The sequence below is a fragment of the Nyctibius grandis genome, chromosome 23 (genome assembly GCF_013368605.1).
Source record: "Nyctibius grandis isolate bNycGra1 chromosome 23, bNycGra1.pri, whole genome shotgun sequence".
NCBI lineage: Eukaryota > Metazoa > Chordata > Aves > Nyctibiiformes > Nyctibiidae > Nyctibius > Nyctibius grandis.
The window spans coordinates 5613865-5638156 of NC_090680.1; the positions used below are offsets into that span (position 1 = coordinate 5613865).

Sequence of the window (24292 nt, forward strand, 5' to 3'; positions counted from 1 at the left end):
ACAGTGCTGAAGACCCAGTGCTTTTTTAAGGTGGTTAATTTGGACTGGCTGTAGTCAGGTCCCTTTAGCAGCTGGAGCACCCAAAGTGAGCTTATCAAGCACATCTTCCAATTTCATTTTGTCCAAAAGAAATCCAGTCCATGTGCTCTGAGGCCGTTCCGCAACATGAACCCAAGTGCTGAATGTGGGAGCTATTGGGAGACTGTCTGAAAAGCACCTTCCTGATTTTAACACGAATGCTAATGGAGGCATCCTCCCTCAACTGCCAGCAACGCTGAGGTAAAATCATAATGCAGTATTGATGCTTTCATTTTACTACAAGGCACATTTATGAAGGTCATCACAGGAGCATTGGGTGAAATTGCTGTTTGTGATTAATGTCCAGGGCTTCATTGTCATCTATTTTCCCATCTTTCAGCCCAGATGAAATACTCTTTAAAGGTATATTAAAGGCTTTATACTTTGTACCTTTGTATCTTCTTATTTTGTTCCACTTTGTAAAGCCTTACAGTTGGTCCACGCATAATTTCAAGAGGCTTTCAGTGGTTTAGATCAGGCTTATAGGTTTTATGTCATACAACAAAAGCATTTTCAGAATTTGTTAGGATTTTTCTCTCCTTTGTATCCTCTTTTATATTTCTCATTTGACTTTCAGAGATTGTTACATGCATAAAAGTGTCTGCTGGCATTGTTCTTGACTATAATGAGAGGTTGGGTCATTAGCAAGGGTTCTTGGAAGTCTAGGAAGATGTTGGAGCTGTTTATGAAAAATTGCATACTCATTTCCAACTACATTGATGAGAGTACCAAAGAGAATGGTTAAGTTCCACAATTTGTTGACTGAAGTCAAAGGAGCAACTTTTAGCTGTGGTGATATTTTCAGTTTCATGCATGTCTGTAAACCAAGTGGAAAACTTGTCCTTTAATAAATTCAGTGCAAGAAGTCTTTTATGAGCACTAATCATTAGTATGAATGCTGTTTGGCTGCCCTGGTGCTACGGCAGTGGTACCTCTTGATGGAGACCTAAATATCATAAATATTTTAGCCTGGAGAAGAGGAGGCTCAGAGGTGACCTTAGTGCAGTCTACAACTACCTGAAGGGAGGTTGTAGTGGAGTGGGAGTCGGCCTCTTCTCCAAGGCAACTAGCGATAGGACAAGAGGACACAGCCTCAAGCTTCGCCAGGGGAGGTTCAGGTTGGACATTAGGAAGAATTTCTTTTCAGAAAGGGTCATTAGCCATTGGAAGGGGCTGCCCAGGGAGGTGGTGGAGTCACCATCTCTGGAGATGTTTAAGAAAAGACTGGACATGGCACTTAGTGCCCTGGTCTAGTTGACAGAGTGGTGTCAGGGCAACGGTTGGACTCGATGATCCCAGAGGTCTCTTCCAACCTGGTTGATTCTGTGATTCTGTGATCATCTTCCAGGATAGTATTTAGTTATTTAGTTTAAGCACAGTTGTAGTTCTTAAAGTGCTGACAATTGTTGCAGGAGCAGGGAGGTCACCTACATGAAGGACTGGTCTAAAATGGAAAATTTCTAAAATTCCTAGCTAGTTTTAAAAGCAGTTCAGTTAAACTGTTTTTGAAAATAACCAGAGCTGGAGCCACAGTTGCTGAAAGTGTCATACTGTAGGTCTGCCACTGACTGTCATGACATCAGGTGTGTCCCTCACACCAGTAATGCTATCATCTCTTTTTAGCCTAAGTAGAGACAAAGCATAATTGTGTTGTGGCTTCAGAACCACATAAACAGGAATAGCAAAGTTCAAGTAAAACAGATCTTTAAAAAATGCAACTGGTAGCAGCAGAAGAGTTTTGTTGAAAGTTTTTGTTCAAAGATGTTCCAAGATTGGAGCCAAAACACTTTGGACAAACTGATGCACCCAGGCTAAGGATGGAGAGCAATGGGTATAGCACCATACAGGGCTGGCTTTTCAAGGGGCTCTTTTAGGAGGGCAGATCCTGGGATCAGGGGAGTCTCTTTCCAAGTGGCTGAAGAACTGGACAGAAATCAGGGATGTGGGTGGTGAAAGGAGGATTGAGGAGGGAGAGAAGCCTTTTGTACGTGTGTAATTCTTTTTATAGGGAGGAAAAAAAGAGGATACTGAAGGACAAGATGCCTCAGGAGAAAAACTAAAGTATGGGAATGGGCATGCTTTAAAGCAGAACAGAAAGGAGGGAGCTTGGCGAGATGATATGAAAGAGAACAGGACTACTGAAAGGACATCCATGTGGAAAATAGTCACCCGAGATAAGAGGTAGTTTACAGCTCATATATGAATAAATATAGACATCACAAATTGGTGTCAGAGTGCGTATAGTTCTTCATTTGTGGAAATGCTGGCCTACAGTAGCTTTACTAGACTTCTCTGTTGGTTTTAGCTTCAACTGCTAAGAAATTTGTGGCGTACCAGCTACACTGTAACCAAGATCTGATTTAAAACACAAAATGGCCGTAACGAAGGGAGGAGGGGAAATAGTGGGTTTATGTGTGTGGTTTCTTACGTATGTACAGTTGACTGTGTCCTATGATTGTGTCTTGTGGTTTTATTACAGAGAGCTAAAGCATGATCCAGTAGATAAAACAGATCAAGAAGAGCTCAAGGCTTTTCTGGGTAGCTGTAACTGTTTGTTAAAGGTGGCCACTCACTGTGTAGATACCTTCAGAGCTTCAGCTCTACGAGCGGAGGGAGAATTTTAATACTCAGGACTATTAACTTGAGTTTCAGATGTCACATCAGTTTTGCCTCAGTTAGTTTCTTTAAACTTTGGCCATTCAGTAGTGTTGATCAGTCATCTGCTGTGGATGTTGCTGAGAGACCCAAGTTCAAACAGAAATACCTGGGCTGTGAAGCTATGCTGGCTAGCCAGTGCACCAAGGCTGTGTTAGAGAAACAAACTCATTTTTTTCAGTTCATTGCAGTTCCTTCTTTCCTGAGGAGGGGTGTGGGGGGCACCTGATAAGAAGCACACTACAAGCCACTAGTGTGACGGAGATCATGTTCAAAACGTTATGGGCTCTCACTATTGGTATTGGAAGCCAGCTGGGTCAAGTGGCACAGAGCAGACTCCTGTTGTTTCCTGAAGGCGTTTTCATTTGTGGGAATCATTAGTGCAACTTTACACTCACTGAGTAATTCAAACAATGAAAACTTGACTGTTTTTGTAGCTACTGACATTAACAATGTATTCCAGTTATTTCCTTCTCAGGGAGTGAACAGGACTTTGAGCGTGACAACTGCTTGTTAGGTCACCCCAGGAACACATTTCTACAATTGTTTGGCAGTTCTTGAAAATCTGAGTCGTGGCCTTTCCTGATTCAAAGTTTCCCTGGTGAGCTCCCTCTTGCTACGTGTCACCCCCCACCCCAACACACACCCATGCCTGCTTGCAGGCCACACAATGTTTCTCATGTTTTCCCAAGTTCCCTGTCCCTGCAACTGTTACAGTGTTATAAACAATCAAGGTCCATTTTTGAACAAAACTCTACCTGAGCTTGCCTCCCTTGGTTTTGTTTTGGGTTTTTGTTCTCATTTGTTTGTTTTTTTTAGTGATTACATTTGTATGAGCCAACTAAAACTAGTTTTGAACCAAGATGCTGCAAATCTGTAATATTTCCTACAAAATTACAGCAGTAATTACAAATGAGCAAACTTACAGTATCAAGATTTGTTTGTAGACAGCTGAGGAACATGACAAATAGATAAACTTCTCAAATATTAGTCTACAAATGTGCTATTATTTGTAATAATTAGGTTTGGGTCTTTTGCTTTTCACAAAATAAGTTATTGGCAGATTTTATATTGACAATTGACCATATTGTGTTCAGGGGTAAAACACATAGCAAGATAAACCCTCAGATGCAGCTGAGCATCCAGGCATGTAAACAAACAGCAGCAAATTTGTATTGTAAGTATGAATGAGTTTTGGTTGGGGTTTTTTTTTGACACTGGTATGTTATGGACATTTTTTCCCCATGGTTGATAAAGCACACCCGTCAGCCCAAGTACTAGTAAATGTGAGTCTGACCATTGTGTATAGGTGAAACCTCCAAAGAAACCTGTACCAATTTTGCCCAAAAAAGGAGCTTGTTTAGCTGAAAGTAAGAACTAATAACAATCAGAATTGCTTTATCAACTAGGGGGGGGAAAGGTCTATGGACTAGATACCAATCATTGATTATTTCTCTTTTTTACATTGGCAATTGCATTTTCTATTTCTTTTCAGCAGGCATAACTATGACATATACTAATCAAATGAGTGCTTACTTCAAAGTGGAGCATCTTTCATCCTTAGTTTTTTTGCTTTGATGAAAAAAAAAGGTTGTTTAAAGTCCATAATATAGAATTTAAACACATATGTGGGAGTAGAATTGTTTTAGACCACAGACAAACATCAGGATGGTCAGATGTACATTTGGTTGGTTTGCCCAGTGTTTAAATCAGCTTGGCTGTCTCTTTATTTTCTCTGAGGACTGTGGATACACTTCATCTTAAAGATGCTTGTAGATAAAATAACTTGATTCAGGCGCTCTTTTGAATTCTGGTTTATGGTATTTGAGTTTAAGAAATTATTTCCTAGTCAAAGATACGGGGTTTTTGTTTTCTCCTGTTGTTTAGGGAAAGCTGGTTTTGCTCAGTTTCGTCAGCTCAACAGCCAAACATTGCATCTTCAGCATTTTCAGTAAAACTGATCCCTAAAAAAGTGCTAAAGTAGTAAGGTGAAACCAGCTGTAACAGTGGTCATACTAGACAGACTTTTGCAAATCTCCACATATGATTTTTTTCACTGTAGTTTTAATATTGTTTTTTCCTTTAAATCTATTCTCATGGCAAAGGTTAGAGCCATTTTTGGAAATGTGTGGTTTTTAATCTGTCAGAGGCTTTTCCTCTTCAAACCAGCCACTGTAATATCTGCAGACCTGCAGAGGTATTAATTACCTCGTTTAGACTTGTATTTGCTGGCCTGTCTTTCCAAGGACACAATTCTGACACTTCCTAAACCAGCGGAACAGTAAATTCACATTGCACATGACTTTGAAAATCAGCAATTCTGTTTTCATTCCAAACTGCAACGAAAGGTAATTGCTAAGCTCTCCACAGAACAGCAATCTGAAAAATGTTGGTTTGCTAATTTCAACAAATTAAGACTGAGGAAGATTAAGAAAGTGCAGGCTTCCAATTTCAAAAGCCCCTGGGTTTGCCATAGAAGCTGGGGCTTGTTTGTTCCCTTTCAGCCCACGTAGTGGGATGGCAAGAGAGGGAGGGGACCCTCTGTCACCCTCTGATTTCTAGACTACTGGGGCAAGGAATCCGAAAATCCTGGACACTCCTTCCTGAGAGGGCTGCCAGGATCTGTAGGGCTCCTGATATTCCTGACTTTGGGGAAGAAAAAATCTGCTTAGGAGGCTGTCTGCGGGCCAAGACACCAGAAGCACTCCCCAGGGTCTGTCTGCTGAACTTTGGAGGAGCTCAATGAGTAAACCAGCAAGAGTTCAAGCAGGATCCCAAGGGAAAAGTGCCTCTTGTCTTTGATTTAAAATGTATTCCTTAAAAGTTCACTAACAACTGTAATTGTAGATGAGGAAAAGCAAGTGGTCTGCATAACGATGGCTGAACATCCCAGGGAACGCTGCCAGCAGTAACCAGCTGCAGAGTCAGATGCAGCTAATACAAATCTCACAGAATTTCTGCCTCTTGGTGTCTCACAGTGACATCAGATCTGCACTGGCTTAAAACAAAACTGATCCCCTTCCTCAATTTTATAGCTACAGCTTGCCCTGATCTTATTCCTAAGCTCTGAAATGCTTTCAGAGCCATCTGACATTGTCCACAGGACCTGTAGATTCCAGCAATCGAAGACAGAACTGGACCATGATGTGTCTGAACTCTTTTTTTTCAGACACCTTGGACATAGGTAGGAGTTATTGTCAAAAAACAGGTAATATTTGTTGAAAAAATTAACTAAACCTGTGCAATGTCAAAAAAACCTTTTCAGCAATTGTTGTTTCTTTGTTTTTAAGCCACGCTTTTTCTTTTCCTTCATGTAGCCTGGTCTTCTTCCTCTATGTTTGCATACTGGTCTGAAAGACCTAAAAAATAGAGATATATGGCATCGTTTATGTGGCAGCAGTTTGGTGTCACAACTGGGCATGTGTTTTGAAGATGGGAAACAAATCACTTTTTTTTTGTTCCTAGAAAGCAAAAAGTTTCCACTCAGAGTGGCACATCACAGCATTCAGTTGCATTTATTTTGTGGAAGCTTCTTAACACTGAAAGACACTTTGGTAAATTTTAAGAGAGTACTCTAAAAATACCAAGGCTGACAAGCGATAGTTAAGTTGGTGTGAAGGTTTTAGTAATCACCCACTTCACGGGCATTTTAGATGGAAGAAAACCTGTTCAGAAAGCAGGCTCTGTTACCTACCACACATGCTGAAACACTGTGTGTCTTCCCAAGCAGCCACAACAGTGGATGAATCCCTTTTGGAAGAACAGCCTCAGGTTAGAGTAGAAAACTGGAAATGCTGGAAAGAGTAAAGGCAAAGAAGGCTGGTCTGGAAAATGTGAAGTCTTATGAGTCCTCTTCTTTCTGAAAATACTTCTTCGGTCCTTGATGTGACTTCTGCAAAGACCACCTCTGCTTCTGTTAAGAGATGAAGGGCCTGTAACTACTGCAACTGTTAGCATCCCATGCTATTTGCCTCTTCTGTCAAGGTCACAGGATCCTTCTTTCCAGTCAAGTGGACCTTTTGACTTGCAGGATCAACGTTACAGTTTCTGCTCTCAAATTTCTTTATCATTGTTTCTCTGTTGTTCTCTATTGTAAATCACTGTTCATGATTGCTTGTCAGCAGCAGTGGCACGGTAGCACTGGGCTAATTGTCGTTTGTTCCACACGTTCACGAGGCTGTAACATCAGCGGAGTTACAAGAACATATCCACCTGCAGGATGTGGACTCTACTGTTGATTTTAGATCAATCTTTCTGTCACCTAAAGGTAGCTGTTCACTTTATAAAGCATCCTCTGGTTTCTCAATTCAGCTCTAACTATATGTTAAGCAAAACTTACAGGCAACAGTCCGTCAAGATTGTCTTTGTTTGCTGTCAGGATACAAGGCTACTTCTTAGCAGCTCGTACCAAGCACTGTATTGGGAAATCCTTAACAGAGCTATTGGAGAAGAATTATTTTGTAAAAACTATTATGTATGTACATTAGAGTTGATTTGAATAGAGACTTCTGACCATCCCAGATACTGTGTTACCCAAATTGCTCTAGCTCATGGGATAGCTGGCTAAACAGGCAAAGTGAGGCTGTTTTTTCCCAGGTAATTTAATTCTGTAATTAGCTTTTCCCTCTTCCTGTATGCCTGCACGGCAAGAATCAGCTCTGGTTCAATTATATTCACAAGACAGTGAAAAGGCCTTTTGGAAAACTGAGCTTCCCAGTTACTAAAACAGAAAAGAAGGGAAAAAAAAAAATCTTCAGGGAAAAAAAAATGGAAAATGTTTGTTAAAATAGTCAATGAGGTGGATTCTGCTCTTAGCTGTATTGATTTAAATGAGTTGTTTCAGTGACATGAAATCTAGATTTATATAAGAATAACTGAAGGGCAACATCTGGTTCACTGCTTGTGTTGCAGTGACAGCTGGTCTTCACTTGTGCTTGCTGGGGATAACAGACACTTCCACATGGTCATACTGAGTTCAACGACCAGCTCAAAAGCACAAGTGACAATGCAAGCATCAGCTGTGCCAGGGAGAGAGTAACACAATGGAAAGTTACTTAATTCTGGTCACACTTCTGTAAGAGAAGGTGTGAGTTTGCAGCCGCTTCTCAGCTAGGTCACTACAAACACTGGCCAGTTACAAAAGAGTCTGGTTTTGTGTGTTTGTGTGTATTCCAGTTTAGCCCTTTGATGCTTTTAATGGAAGGAGGAGAGGTGAAAGCCACAGGGCTTCAAATGATGCCCATTATGTGGGGAGAATCTCACACTGATGGGTTTTCACCCCCTTATCTGTACACAAATAGTATGTTGAGGCAGATAAATGTATCTCTTTCTAAATCTCACAGCTAAAGAAAATCAAATAGTAACTCATGATTTCTCCAACAAGGCTGTGAAACCTCAGTGGCATCACTGTGCCGGCGTCATACTAAATGAACGCTGGTGAGGCTGCTTCCAAGCTAGCTCCTAAAATAGGCCCTGAAGATGTATCCTGACCCTGTGCTCCCTGCTGAGCCAGCTGCAGGGGAGCGGAGCTGCTTGCTGCACCACAGAGATGACTGTTGACATAACAACGGTCTCACTTCTGATACCATTGTTGTGCTTTCCAGCCTGGTAGCTCCATGGATACTGGAACCCAGCTCCGAGTGTTCTGAGTTCACCTCTACGGCCAGCAGAGCCCACATGTAGTTAAGGATCAAGGTTAAATATGCCTGCAGTAGTGCATAGTTGGTAGAGTGTAGTTCAAGCCTGTGCCAAGGTCAGCGCAGGGGGAAGGGACTGTTTGAGCTGCCTAAAAGCTGCTGCCAGCGCTTTTAGCCTTTACCCAGCGACAGCTGACTGAGCAGGCAAGACTCTTCTGCTGAGCTAAAGGCTGAACTTAATTATTTGTACAGCACCACTGAGAGTCTGGATTGAGGACATCACCTCTTTATACTGAACTGCTATAAAATTTTTGTTTTCATTAATTTCAAGTGGATCACCATCGTTTTCCTGCTTATAACACAGATCCAGAGCATGGACAAAAATACCACAGAGGCAAAGACAGGAGGAGAGGTGTCCTGAGTCCCATCTGCTCAGAGCACAGGTACCTGTTTCACTTATTTATACCAATTAACAGGAAATTAACAGGGCTTCTTGCCCCTTTTTTCTTCTCAGAAAGGGTTATTAGACATTGGAAGGGGCTGCCCAGGGAGGTGGTGGAGTCACCATCTCTGGATGTGTTTAAGAAAAGACTGGACATGGCACTTAGTGCCACGGTCTAGTTGACATGGTGGTGTCAGGGCAACGGTTGGACTCGATGATCCCAGAGGTCTTTCCAACCTGATTGATTCTGTGATTCCCCTGCCCTTCTGCTGCAAGGGGGGGTCACCCAAACCTCACTTATCACTTGTCTTTAATTTTCTGTAATTTCCCTCTCTGATTTCTCACTGTGTTAACGAGTGCTCACCAGGACCAAAAAGGCCACTGGTGTCATCAGAAAGGAAATCAGCCCCAGACTCTGATTCCTGGCTGGCAGGCTTTATCCCATGAAGTAGGAAAAGGCTAGAGGTGGTACACCTATGCCCTTTTAGGAGGGGGAGTTCCCAAAAATGGAAAGTACAAGTGAGTTCCCAAGAAAGAGGGGATGTTTTCTTGAGCAAGACTGAATGCGATGATTGCCAGACCTGAAGGTGATGTTAATGGAGTGGAGTTCTTTATGAGCGTGGATATGAAGTGCAGGAGAGATTTTGCACCAGAAAAGCCATAGTACTCAGGGACTTGGAAGGTCTGAGGCATGGCCATGTGACTTTGGTGAGTTTCTTGTTCAAAAATGTCCATAAAACATTTGCTTTATACACCACCAATTTCTCTTGTGCCACAAGGTCCTTTCCAGTGCTTTACAACAAACTTGAGGCTTGTAGGAAAAGGCCAAGGAGCCAAAGGATAATGTGCCACAGACGGGGGCAGACAGCAGAGCAAGGGCACCAACAAGTCTCCAGGTTTCTGCTATGGCAAGGAATTTGTCACATTCACAGACAGTTTGTACCCCTTTGTTCTCGTGCCAGCATTGTTTAGCTGCTCTCCCAAGACAGGCTGTCCATTCTCTGTGTAGCCCTTCTCTGCATCTTCTCCAGAACTGTTTTCTTGAGTGTGAGAGCTCAAATCATATACTGTATCGTGGGGGAAACACCAGAGTTTTGTACAGCTACATCAGTGCTTCCCTACCTCTGGTAGAGAAATAGTGTCTTACCTAAGGCATGTTCTCCTTTTCTGTGAACGGCTGAAGATTTATTTGTTGTTTGTTTCAATTGTCTTTTGTGTGTCCTAGCTCATTTAAATTCCGACAAATCTGGCCTTAATCCTGTGCGTCTCTATCGTTACATCATAGCTATCTTTGCTGACCAGGATTGTTTGCTATTTGTGATTCCTAAGAATCTCCCTATAGTGGGGGGTTTGTTTTTTTTTTCACTTATTCAGGCCTACGGTGCTTCCCAAGAAGATTATTCTCTTGCTTGCAATATGTACATGGGACAGTTTTTATACCTTTGATCTAGATACATTCCAATTTCCCTCCACATTCAAGTCTTTCAGCTTTTCAGTATGGGTAAATTCACTAATGAGTTTCCTTAATTCGACAGAAGTTGAAAAATTTAATTGCCAACCTGCTTGTGTTCGTTATTCTGTTTAATGTAAATGGAAACAGTTGCTGAGTACTCAGCCCAGTGCTGTTTTTTATGACCAGCTTTTTTTGAGCGTCTCCATTACTTACGTATTTGTGGTTGTCTCTTTTTGTCCCAGTGCCTACTGAGAAGAAATCTGGCAGCTATCATACACATGGCTAGCTGGGCCCAAGTTTATTATTAGAAGCATTTGTTTCCCAAACAGTATCTGGGATACTCGAGTTGCCCATGGCACAATTCCCAGGAGTGTTTCTATAATAACATTTCAGTGACAGACCTCTTCTTGCACCATTATATTTCAGCTGCAGACAAGAAAGGCCAGGTTTCAATCGGGTGTCCAAATCAAAAACAGCCGCCTTCCAAAAAACAAAGGCTGGGAGCAGGTGGTGTGGGCTGCTGGAAGTGGAGCTTCCTGTCCATGTACAATGGGGAATTTCATGATGAATTAAATGATGATGAGTTAAATGACAGATTGCTTATTTTTTAATAAATTGCAAAGATCATTTGGTGTTTTCCATTTGTCTGGATGAAATGGCTAAACACTGAAATAGAGGGAGTGTTGTACTAAGATTACAAATGTTTTGGATATTGGCCTATTGATCATATTCATATGGGTCAGGTCTGGCTCCCATTTGGAACAGGAGTGGAGCAGTAAAAAAAGAGAAGTCAGCTCCATGAGCTATTGCTCTCCTGAGTTGCAGAGACCAAGCCAGACTTTTCTGTAGGGCTGTTCTGTTCAGCCTGGAGTGCCATGAAGGAAGGATTCCCTCTCCTGCACTGCCAGCCCTGTTTCCTGTGGGTACCTACTGGAGTCTTCCAACCTGATGCAAGTGACCATTTGGCCCGTAGCAATGGTCATTACCTGGCAGAAGTTGTCAGCTAATTAAGTGAGTTATGTGAAAAAATGCATTTACAATTTTCCCAGTACCTACGTCCAAGACTTTGAGTGCAGCTTGAACTCTTAAATGTAAGAAACATGCAAAGCACTCTCCTCCTTCTCAGCCTGTGTCTGTCTCTCATTGAAATTAGCCTGCTGTTCATGTATTACAAGGCTTCTAGCAGCTTCTGTCATACCATTCCTGACTTACAGTGGCTCACCTAGCCTTCTCACTCTCCTTCTTCTTGGAGTCTAATCATAGCTATTTGTATCACTTTTATAGCCCTGTTTTGTGTCTTGTCTTGCTATACCATATTTTCCAGCACAGACCCAATCTTGAGAGTACCTGGAGGAAAAACTGTGCAACCTGTTCTCAGATTTTTGGCTGCTGCAAACCAGTAAAGGAATCCAGGCCAGTTAATTCAGTGCTGTGAAGCTTCAGTTTGGGTTACCCTTGGGTGCATGTGGAGGTGGACTCATGCCAGTATATTGGCAACAAGGAAGGATGGAGGGGATAAAAGTGGGAAACTTGAGTTCCACATGACCGTATAGTTTAACAGAAATAAGGCAACAAGTGGAGGGGAGGAATCTGGGGTGTAATGTTGTTCTTGACCTGCTGAAAACCACTAGATGCTCAGGAGGCATTATTCCATAATTTTCCAACCTGTTCCCCTTCTCCTTCCTTTTGTTTTGCTAGCAATGCTCTTCAAGTGGATGTGTTTTGACCTATTTCTTCCCCTGCACATGCCTAGTGAGCACAAGGATGTTTAGTGACTATTGGATAATGTATGTATTTATGGGTTTACAGATGCTCTTATGTATAGATACATGCCTTGAGGGCTTAATTTTGGTTGGCAAATGGCGCTTTCTAATGTGCTCACCACTTCAGATTGCATTGGATCGTCTGGCAGGGAGGCTGTCTCAGCCTACCCCTGTTACCTCCGTGAGGTTTCTTGCTGTCCTATGTTTTGTTTGCCTGTATCCTCTCTCCCAGATGGAGTACAGGAGCACTGCACAGCCCAAGGCAGGAGAAAGCACTCTGTGCCCTTCCCAGAAAGAGCAGTCTCTAGGGACCATAAGAGGAGGCACAGCCTAACGTAGCTCTTTGGTTGACCAGGTCTTGAAAAAGTGACCTCGAACTAGGTGGGGGTTGTGTGCTGTGAACTTATGACAAATGCTGTGCCTTCTGATGAGATTGCCCTACAGCAGCTCATCAGATTCTTTAAAGCTCCTGGGACAGGCTTTAGCAAGTTGTCTCCTGGCAAAGAGTCTCTGGAAGAAATATCATGCAACCACAAAATGGTGACTAAACAAACTACATGAGGACTGGTGCTTACTACAGCTTGAGCGGTCAGTGCAGGGAGAGCAGTCCTCTAGCATCTGGGGCAAGGGGACTGAGAGCAACTCTACAACACAGAGTTGTGCTGAGACAGATTTTGGAGCTCAGTAGCAGAGATTTGGGCACGTGTGGGACTCATGGTGCGACATAAAGAAGATTAGGATCACGCTATGATGGTAGGCAGTGAAGCTAGAAAATGAGTGGAGAAGGGATGTTGTGACAGTCTGTGTTTCTATAAATGCATTCATCTCCTAAAGTAATTAATGAAGGGGGACAGTTCTGTTGCATTTTAATTCTAGGATCAGAGGTGTATGATAGGCTGCGTGGTGCATTGCATACACAGAGCCTGATTAGTCATCTAGCTTGTTGGATGGCTGGGGAGGAAATCACTTTCATGATGCTGCAACTTTCCATTCTGTTTATGCCATGTTCTCCACAGCTTTGCTTTTCCCATGTTCAACAGTTTTTTTCCTTCAATTTCCTGTAATTTTTCTCTTTTTTTTTTTTTTTTTTTTGCTTTCTGGTTTTGCAAGCTGGGGTACAGTCTGGCCGCAACATTTTCTTAGTTCAGTAGTGACTCAGGAGGTACATAGTTTTTCCTGGAACTTAAACAGGACTCCATTTTATCTGGATTGATTTTAGTTATTGCTTTGCATTTAAAGGTTTTTGTGGCTTTTATGTTTGGTTTGGGGAGGGGTTTGTGTCTCAGGAGAGTTGATTTTGAACTGAAATAGAAAAAAAATCTGTTGACTTTTTGGTCACAGGCATTGTTTTTGCTTGCAGGAGCATTCATCTGACTTCCTGCTAGTCATCCTTTTCCAAAGCGTTTTGAAGGCTGCTCATTGTTGCCGAATCATTGCTGATACTATTTGTGTGCAATAGAATATAGAAGAGAATATCCCATACTTTCTGCCAAATAAATGAATTGGTGTTGCAGATTAGTTATTAACTTCTTGGTTGTACAGATCGTTTTGAAAACAGCGAAGAACTAAATGTTTTTTGCACTATACTAATTGCACAAATTGCCATTTGAAGCCTTGAATTTAGTTCAACATACTTAGATGACAACAAACACCAGCTTTCATTCTGTTGCTGGTCTTGGACAGTTACAGTTGCCAGAAGAAACTGAAGTGAAATTACATTATTACAGATTAGATTATTACATTATTTGACCAATGCAGTTAGAATTTGGGATTTTGCAGTTTGTTCTAGATAGAGGTGTATTCAGGGGTCTTAGGTACAATTCTTTGTATTTATTACACACCCTGGCTTTAATGCAAGGGAATAAAACTGAGCAACAGGTCCTCTGTTCCCAGTACTGCATCTCCAACAGACTTTGGCTGCAACCGTGGATGCTTAGCTCTTCCTAGAGTTAGATGCCTTGTGCAAGACTCACGGAAAATGGACAAGCACATAACTTAGAGCCAGCTGTGAGTCAAATAACTTCTTCTAAGTCACCACATAGTATCCCCGTAGGAACATTGCACGTTTAACTCGTTTGAGAGGCGTGTTGGTAACTTGAGTTGGCCTCTCTGAGCCAGCGGCTCAGTCCTGCTAACAGCACCTTCGTGTTCTTCACTCCTGTTTTTCAGCCTGCCCAAAGCTCAGAGCTAGACTGTTACCAGTACCCAGGGTAACTAGTGTGAAATTAGCTCACGCCCATGAACTCATGCACAAAAGATGCAGCTGCAGCACACGCATCCTGTCTGGAACAGAGGCAGGAAGAGCATCCATTTCCTCAAGGTTTCCTACGCTCCCCTGCAGTGAATAGTCCCAGCATCTTGTTCTGAAAAAATCTGGCATATCCCAAGAGTCCCGAGGCCATCCTGTATCCTAAACAAAGGCGAGACCTTGCAAAATAAAGCAAGGCCAGAACAAAATAATACTGGACTACATAATTTAAGACTGTCATGAAATGTATGAGCACGGGGACTGAAGTGAAGTCACATAACCCATCTTCTGATATTTCCTGACTTCTGACTCCTTCATTGTGCAACCTTAATGATTTTTTTTTTAATTGGTTTTGTGCCTATAATACTTAGGTGAGTTGAAGGGTAGGACAGAAGAGATGAGAGCTAATAGGAAAAAGATATAGCAGAGTTAAAGAAGGGGCAAAAGTACAAAGGTATTTTCAGCTCAAGGCAAGACAAATTACAGAGGACTGAACTTTGGTTCCCAGCCCAGAACACACTGAAAGCCATCTCAGTGGGCTACCAAGTGGGATAGTCCCTTAAGAATAGACAAAATTTCCATGCTTTTAATCTGTAATTTTTATTACATGTATAGACTGTATAAAACTGCTGCTGAGAGCAGACTCCACTTCTGGTCATTCCCAGTGATAGCCACCAAAAAAACCAGGAGCTGCTCTTCCAATAAAGGAAGCATCTTGTTCTGATACAAAGCTAAAAACATACTGCAACTCCCTGAAGCATCACATAGAAAAGCTGCGGATTAGAAGTGGTCGGGATCATAACATTTGAAACAGGAGAGGGCTATTAAATTATGAACAACCCCTCAGATTTCTTCTAGCATGATACACTCACTCCTCTGGGCAAAATACAACGAGAATGCAGCACATGATTCCAGACAAACTGATTTTTTTGCATCCGCTTTATCACTGGCAGAATTATTTTGTTGGTTGCTGTAGTGTGGAGAGAAGATTTTCCAGGAGCCCCGTGACTCTCCCCCGGGTTGGTCATACAGGGTGAGGCTTCATTTTGCCCCTGGCAGCAGCTCTTCAGTGGGGTAGTTCCTCCCCTGATGACTTTCACTGGGGCTGGCTAGAAGGGGGCAGGGTACTCAGGGAGAATCCTGCACCTGAAATAACTCTTGTGGCTTTCAGCTTGCTTGGCTTACCCCCTACCCTCCCCCAGGTGACAATCAGTTTGTTAATTAGCTGTTAATTCCTGGAGGCTGAGGAGGTGCTGGTGGGGTGGGAAAGGCTCCTGCAGCGGCGGGGGGTGGCTCGCTGCCCCCCCGGGGCTGTCGGGGCGGGCTCGGAGGGGGAAGGCTCCGGCCCAGGAGAGCAGCAGGAGGAGGAAGGAGGAACAGTGGTTGCGGCTCCAGCTGGAGGTCAGTCAGAGAAGATACAGTCGTTACTGGTGGGGCAGAGGCGGAGCAGCGCTTTAGCTTTCTTCGCGTGAGTCTCTCCTCCCCCTGGAAGGCTTTGGTATAAATCGAGGAGGAATTTCAGCAGACTCGAGCCAAGTAACATCTCTGTCTAAACACACAACGTGCTTGCTTTTACGTTTTGTTTTGCAGATGGGGCTCAGCTGAAACAAGCCCTCCTCTTCATCCTCCCGGACGGCCCTGATAAGAAGCAACAAGTTCTGTCCTCTTGTCTCGGACGATTTAAAGATAAAATATCTGCGCTATTGACAACCGGTAAGTGAACATCGCTGCTTTATAAAGCGTAGTAAACTGTTGCATAGGCTGAGAGGATCTTGTGGATGGTGCCTAAACCCGTACGATCGGGTGCGCTGAAAGTGCTTGTTCCCGAGTTTGCCGGCATCTGTGCCGTGAGACATCTCACCACGCTCGTGGGTTGTTGCAGACGGGAAAGCTTCCAGCTAACCTCATGTAGAGTCTATACGTGCTTCCAATTTTAAAACCTCTTTCAGGTCAGTACTGATGGCAGCGGCTGCCAACAACATCGCTGTTCAATGTAAATTACCCCGTATTCCAAGGCAGAGCTGGCTGTGCCGATATACCCGCGTGTTCCTCGCTGAAAGCACTCAAGGAATTAATGGGGCTTCCACGAGGGATGGAGCCTGCCTCTACAAGCCTCCTCTGAAGAGAATACAATTTTAATCGGCTTGAGAGCTGGTGAGGTGAGATGTCCCGGCCCCTTCCCCGAGGTTCCTGGGAACTTTCTGGCGAAAATGAACATCGCGGCGTAGCAGGGACCCGGTTCCCGACGGGCACAAGCCTGAGAGAAGCTGAAGCGCCGCCGCCCGGCTGGCGGGCGGCGTTTGGATGCGCTCGATGCCGCTCACGGGCTGGGGACCGCCTGCGCGGGGGGAGAGGCCGGGCTGAGGCGCTGCCCGGGGCCGCACACGGGGCCGGTCCTCGCCCCCGGCCGAGGAAGGGCCCCTCGCGGGGGCGCTCCGCAGCGGGCGGCGGGGGCAGCCCGGGGCCTCTCGGCGGCCACCGCCGGGGAGCGCGGGAGGAAGCGCCCCCGCCGCGCCGTAGGGCGGGGGTCCGGCGGGCTGCCGGGCACCGCCGCCCAGCCAGGTAAGGGGCTCCGGGGGTGGGGGCAAGGGAAGGGGCCGTCCCCGTTCCCCCGGCCCTTGCCGGCCGCCGGAGCCGCTCGGGGTGGCGGACGGAGCCGGCCCCAGCCCCGCAGCCAGCCGCCGCGCCGGGCCGCCCCCGGACCGCATGGCCGCAGCCGCCTCGGGGCCCCCCGCGGGCGGTGAGACGCGCCGGGCGGGCGCGGCTGCAGACGGCGAGCGCTGCCGGGGCGGGGAGAGAAGGGGTGGGGGGCGGCGGGGCGGCGGCCGGGGGCTCCAGGGCCGGGCCGGGGGGAAAGCGGGTCCTGCGGGCAGGACAGCCCCACGCAAGGGGAGCTGCTCGGCAGAGCGAGCGGCGGCCGGCAGCGGTTCGTAAATACAATTCGAAGGGAGATTCATGGCTTCTGCTAAGCTGCTCGGGTCCGGTAATCCCACCGTGTTGCCATGGCTGCCGGTCAGGCGGTTCCGATAAAAGATGGCTTTAGCGGCGGTACCGAAGGGAGGGACTGTCCCTTGGAAATGCCGGAGGCCACGGGGAGAAGGAACAATGGCTCTGTGGTAGACTCTGCCTGAAGCTATGCAAATCCATTGCTTGTAGTTTAGGGAAGAAGCAAACCCTGGAAGTTTTATGTTCTCTGCTTTTTTTTTTTGAAGTCTTTGGATTATTATTTGGCAGTGGGGGTGGTGTTTCTATTTTAGTTATTGCAAGCTGTGAGATCAGTCCTGCTGTCCTGTCTCAAATTAAAATTTCCACTGAGATGAACAGCTGATCTATTAGGATTTGTGGCTGTTGTGCTCCTGTTACCCAGCTGAAACTTTCTGTCTAGGTTTCTTCAGCTTTTGTCTCTCTTCTTCTTTATGCTGAGCCATTCTTACGTGCCATGTGGTTGTGAAACTATTTAGAAAGGACGAACTTTGCAACGGGATGAGATTTCTTGTTTTAACCTGGCAATTCTATCGTGGCTGAACTGTGTAAAAATGTTATACGTAAAAATACATAACTTGTGTTGTGGAGAGTGCCCTTGTACTAGACTGGTCACTCCTAAACTTAAAAAACTAAATTCAGGAAGGGCTTAAAGGACAAAGGAAATGTGTACGGAGTGAGGGTTCATACCCATCTGTTTTTGAACAGGAAAATTTCCCATCTGATTAGTTCACAGAAGTGATATTTATGAAACTAAAATAACTTTCCTTCCATACATAGGATTGCACCAGCCATATCCTTGTTTTTCTTCCCACCTACCTGAAATACATCTATGGATCTTTCTTTCCAGCTTGATGCAGTGCCAGCTTCTTTAGCACGTCTGTCTCTGCTGAACTGAAACAGAATCAATTAAGTTGCTGTTTAAGCTTATGGCTGTTTATTAAAGCAGGAGTATTAAAATTGGGTAAGTCCCATGACCTTCCTGACTGTAGGAGACCACAGAGGAAAGCTCCTCTGTGGAAGCAATTGCCTGATGGGGAAGTGTCCATGGGAGCAGCTGCAGGGTGTGTAGGCAGGATAGCAAAACCTGAAAGCTGGCAGGAAGATCTCAAGTGCCTGAGTCCTGAGTCGTAAAGAAGTGGGGAAATAGGTGAGTTATGGTGTTTCGGCTAGACAAGGTGATATGTGTTATGTGTGTTGCTAAATAATGGCTTTAGCAGTTAATGCCGGGGGAGTTGCCTTACTGAAGATGGAAATACAGCAGTTGACGTGATGGCGGGTCTCATTCATGGTGGCAAGTGCTTGAGGTGCTTCTTCCCCACCTCCTGAGACTTTTGAAAGCTTACAGGCAGAGACAGTTTTTGAGGATTTTGGATGATTGCTTTCTTCCTTCTGTGGTCATTTTTTGATAGAAGGCGGCAGGGAGTGGGAATAGTCTGTCTGATGGTAGCTTCTTTGTGCCATTAACACTCTTATCCCAGCCTTGTTGTCGTTCGTTTCTGGGCACGGCACGATTAGTGCCATTCAGTAAAGGTTTGACCTGTCCTCCCAAGACAGGCTTGGGAAAGTTCTCATAAACCTGCTTTGGCTGATTTGTGGTTTTCCGCTTCTTGCGTGTTGCTTCATATGTTGCTGGGGGTTGGTTCAAGTAATTTGGCATGGAAGAGAATGCAGTCGGACGGGTCATTTGAAGGTGTAACTTGCCAGACCCCCGGGATTTTCCATGAAGCAGTCCATACATTAACTCAGAGGGGCTTGTAAGGAAAGGCTCGCGTTTTTTTCCTCCACATTATGGTTGGAGCTGAAGCAGAGGATCTTGGTTTGTTTGTCTTTGTACCTTAACTTTAAGGTTACTTTACTTATCAGCATGAAAGGTTGTTTTTACTGTGTGTATGATGTGAGATACTCTGCTGTGGCTCCCTAGTTAAGTGCATTTTAGGAACAGGCTAACGATTACTTGAAATATCTCGTTTTACAGACATCTTTCCTTACAGATACTTGTACTGTTTTAGCCAAATTGGCTGAAGTGTGCACTGTGTTTAAAAGGAGTTTAATTTATCAAACTTATGACAACTCGTTTGTCATTCATTTGAAAAAATTGTTCATCAATTTCTCTAGCTTTATAGAGAAAGTAGTAAATAATATTCGGAAATTAATTAATGGGGTAACTGAGTGTACAGGGTTTTTTTCAGAGTTTCTATTTTCTACCATCTAGTCACTCAAAAGACCAAGAGCTTTGTAGCAGAGTAAAAAAGCCCTGAACTTCCCCATTAATCCGGTTTCTTTTACTTCTGTTTTTGCTATGTTATGTATGACTACTTCTGTACCTATTCATAGTCTTCAAGGGAAATTGAAACAAAACTTCTTTTATTTTATTATTCAGCATGTGAACTTCTTCAAGTGTTAAATCTTTCTTTTATCGTCCTGCTACAGAAGAACCTAAAACCTCAGCTTTTCTTGATGCGTATTGAGGTCGGGAGGAAAATGTGATGTGCAAGCTGTTGTTTCCTTTACAAGTCACCTTTCAGTAGCGTGTGGAAATTAATCCGCTCGCGCTTTGCGGTTCAGTGTATTAATCACTGATATCAGTAGCTGCTATTTGTGCAGAAAGCGTGAAAAGTGATGGGCAGCGTTAGCTAGTGTGTGCTGTGAAGCAAAAATAGGGAGCATGCGGCTTGCATGCGGTGCCACTACCTTTTGCAAAGTGTGTTGAACAAATGCATGTGCAGAATGATAAAACACTTGGAGGTGGTGCTTCTTGCTGTGTTCTGTACCTATCATCTTAAAATACCACGTCCTGTTAAAGTTCATTTTGTTCAGGTGGGATGGCTCATCAGTGTTCAAAGTCCATCCTTCTTTGGTCTTGAAGGCAAAAGTGAAGCCTTGATATCTCAAGAGGAAGACAGCACTGCAACAGAGTGAGCAAATTTTAAGTGTCCCCCAGATAATACCCAAAGTTTGTATGTAACTGTTCTGTGTTGGCTTTGCTTCCAGCCCTGGCAGCAGCTGTAGAGCTGGAGTACATTGTGCTAGAGCTATTCTTTATGTTCCAGCACCCATGGCGAGCCAGGAGGAGCAAGGCAAAAACTTGAATAGCCCCCACTTACCCTGGCTGGGAAGGGAAGGCTGGAAAACTTGAGGAAGCACAAAGCTGATCCTCCCTCCTGTGAGGAGGGCAGGAACGGAGTAATTAAGGAACTGGTTTTAAGAGCAGACAGGAATGATACGAAGTTCAGACTATCATTGAAGCTCTTAATATCTGTTGATTTACAGTGCAAGTTTCCATTCCCCCAGCAGGAATATTGCTTTCTTTTGGGCAACTAGCCAGTGGGAAACTTTATTTATTGAGGTGGGTGGCTAGCAGTCTTAGATTTCCACAGACTCTTCAACTCACTTTTAAAAGAACCGTTTCTAGCCCTTGTAAGTACAGGTCAGAAACACTGAAAAAAGGATCAACTGCTGCAGAGCTCAGAAAAGCTGCTCGTTAGGCTGGATCTGCAGACAGACGCTGTGGCAGCACAGTGGTAGCCGGCCACTGCTTTCTTCCACTAGTGCTTTTCAGAGTCGGGTGGCCAGCAGTGAGATGAGAACGGTGCGAGGGGCACATCATCGGTTTACTCGATTTCTAGGGGAAATAGACATATGTAATGGACATTTAATAGTCACTACAAAGTGTGTGTGTATATAAATTGTAAATGGGATATGTATATAAATTGTATGTGGGATGGGGAGGAGGAGTCCCTTTCCCAGGGTAAGAAAGGAATCGAAGTTGTGTTTTTTGCCATTTACCTTTTTTTCTTTTTTCCAGTGTAATTGTTGGTTTACGTAGCTCCCTCCTGGGCAGCTAATTTTTGCACGTGTGTTGTGCTGACACAGGTTTTTGGCTACACGATAACCTGTGTGGGGGAAATGATCTGGTTAGGGAAGGGAGCATACAAGCACTCTGGCATAACACGAGGGACAGTAAGGGGAAGGAACTTGTGGGTTTTCCTCCCTGCAGTGAGGAGAGAGGAAGGTGCTTGCTGCTTAAGAGCTGTTGCTGAATGAAAACACAAACTTACTCATCTTTTGGCAGTTAAAATAGATATTTCCTCTTTCTTTGAAGTTCTTGAACCTGCCTGTCTACGTCCTCCACCAGTGTCACGTCTGAACACCCTGGAAACGTTATCACCTCAATCTTCACAGTGCTTCAGGTAGTCTGAAGTCAGTGTGTGGGATGGAGACCAGGAGGAGGGTTAGTGGTGTAGATGGGAGATACCCTGTAGGGTTTGTTTGAACATAACATTTGCACAAGATTAAATGGAGCCATAATATTAAATCCACTTAATGAAGTGCCAGGGCAAGTTAGGATTTGTCCATATTGGTGAGCGTGTACGAGGCTTGCTAGCATGTGGTAGCTAGTCTTGATCGTGCTCCTTGTGTAGACAAGTTACTGCCTTCTCATTCGGTTGGCTGGGAAAAGCCTGTTTTTTGCTGGAAACAGTTAAGGGAAAACTACAGCTAGCTCTGCTTGTCCGAATGTTTTGCAATACTTAATGAGACAGGGTGACTGTTACTTGCCTCAGCTGAGTATCTGGAAAACTATATAAGCCTCCCCCTCACCCCGGTTTTATAACTATCCATGGTAGTTTTAATTCCCCATTCTCAGAAAGTTGAGGGCCTCAGGACTGTCTGTGAAGCACCCTGTTGTTCAGCAGCTCTGATGTAGCAGTACTACTTCAGTCTCCTTTGGTGGGTTTCCTGTCCTTTTTCTGCCCTAGTTGCCAAGTGTAGACATGGGTAGGTCCATAAAAGGATGCTCAAAGGAGTAGGCAGGGATGTTGTCCTCCGGCTCCTGTACTAAACAGTTGTAGGTGCTGCAAGGGAAATGTGCGGGCAAGGGGAATGAACCACAAAGTGTCCACAAGGTGCTGTCCCTAAATAGCATCTCCATCTGGCGCTGCTGCAGACAGACTCGTGGGCTAGATGGATGTTGGTCTGGCATAGCAGAGTGTTTCTTGCGCCTGGGCTGCTCACCTTGTGCGGTGGAGCACAGGTCAGGTGTGTAAACTGGGTTTTGAGTAGCCAGATGGTTAAAATACTGATCAGTGTAAATACCTTTTGTAGTGTTTCTCAAGATTGACTGTCTTTTCTTGCAAAATGTGTTAAGGAAATACTGTTCCTTCGCTTTCATTGGAGCAATTTGAATGGAATAGCTATTTTAATTCCTTCTTTCTTCTGTGCTAATGGCATGCCATGATTTGTTTTCAACTTGGGACATCAGTTCTTAGATGGCTTAGCCTCAAACCTTAGGTTTTGTATTAGTTTAAAGATTTCTAATCTAAATTGAGAATGTTGTTCAGAGCTTTTTGGAAAGAATGGAGAGGTGAAATAGGATATGCATCTTATTCTCTGCGAAACCTGAAGAATATTTCCTATAATAAATACTGGCTGGTGTCAGAGTGACTTTTTTTGAAGCTGGGTGACTGAAGTCAGCTAACGCTATTAAGTGACTGAAATGGATATTTGAGATGTTTAACTTCAGGCAACTATTTTGGGAAATTTAGATGCTTATTTGTTCGTGCAAGGCCTTTCAAAATTTTAGCGTGCTCTCTTTTTTTTAATGACCAGAGGCTGTTATAATATCTCTGTCACACAACTGTTTGACAAGCAGATATAATGAAACCAAGTTTCTGATGTCTTTCTGCGTGTAGACTTTCTGATCTTTAATGAAAGATGAGCTTACAGGGTTTCTTTGTTCCACCCAGCTGCCTGTTTATTTTTGCAAAACTTGTGGCGGTCTCAAACACATTAAGTTCCTAATCTCCTGTCAAATTTGACTGAAATTAGCCAAAGGGATTTAAAAGTTCCATAGGGATGGAATGAAAGGGCATGCACGCATGCATACAGGGTATGATTGCATAAATCTCATTTCATGCTAAGAACACATGCAATGGAACAGAACAAAACCCCTTTAACTGTACTGCATGTCATGCTCTGATGGAATTCTGCATCATCTGGGGCAGGAATAGCAGTCTGATAGGACATGGTGATGCTGGAGGCTGAGCTGGATTTGGTGTGGTCAGGGTAGCAAGGAAAGGATGTCAATAGGCAACACAGCAGGTCCTGCTTACAGTGTGTCTTGCTCTAGAGGACTTCCAGTTTTATGCTGAAGCAAGTATGAGACTTCATGTTTTATCTGCTGCAACGTGGGCCAGTTTGGTTATGGCAGAGCAGATCTGTGCCACAAAAGAAGTTCATTACCATGCTGTGACTCACGGGAAGGTGAGCCCCATGTTGCCTCAGGGCTTACCTGCTACTCTCTTATCTTCAGAGGGGACACATCCACATACAGCCATGGGCAAATCTGACAGCAAAGATCAGGTAGGGGAGGATAATTAATCTGTTTAAAAATACTATAGTCCTGAAGAAACTCATGTTCATTTTGCAGTGACATTTAAGGACTGTTGAAACTGAGAATCGAATGGCAAAAATACACTGTTTCACCTATGGCAAACCAGGCTTGGCTTAGAAAGTAACAAATGAGAATGGTGGAAGGAGCAGAAAGTACTGTGTGATGCCATCCCTGCAGCAGGGACTGGGCTGCCTGTCTGTGGGCAGGAGGGCTGCTCAGCTGCCCGCTTGCCTCCTGGCTCTCAGCTGGGCTTGTAGGCGTTTTAGCCACCACAGGGCAACCTCAGCAGGAGGGCTGTGAGACCATGAGAAAGGGTGTGGGGGTGGAGTGAAATGCACCTTTGACTCCCCTCAGTTTTAGGGGTGACTGTCCTTTTAAAAAAAAACAAAACAAAACTCAACAACAAACAAAAAAAACCCACCCCAAAGCAGTGATACATCAGTTTTCAGTTTTGGGGAGGAAGTGGGTTGTGTTTAACCTTCAGTGAGGATTGAGGTCTGAAAGTCCTAAATGGGCCTCTCTGTGTAGCACTGAGAAAAGCATATAAGCTTTCCCAGCATTCCCTACTGACTAATTTAGGCAGCTTTCCTTCCAGACAGATGGCAATTGAAGATTACCATTAGAGATAATTAGCTTTCCTT

The 24292-nt window shown here is 44.3% G+C and overlaps 1 protein-coding gene across 7 annotated transcripts in view; it reads left to right on the forward strand.

The window, feature by feature from the left end:
- Positions 1–8656: 8656 nt before the first annotated feature.
- ST3GAL6 (ST3 beta-galactoside alpha-2,3-sialyltransferase 6) overlaps positions 8657–24292 on the forward strand; it is a 55146-nt gene continuing 39510 nt past the window's right edge. For 2 of the 7 annotated variants that reach the window (XM_068417533.1, XM_068417536.1), the window contains exons 1-2: positions 8657–8812; positions 15866–15988. The gene's annotated coding sequence lies outside the window, so the exon portion shown is untranslated. Of the gene's footprint in view, positions 8813–15865; positions 15989–16224; positions 16435–16730; positions 16838–18303; positions 18408–20101; positions 20176–24292 lie in introns of those variants that run through there. The other 5 variants (XM_068417535.1, XM_068417539.1, XM_068417534.1 and 2 more) reach the window with 5 other exon arrangements.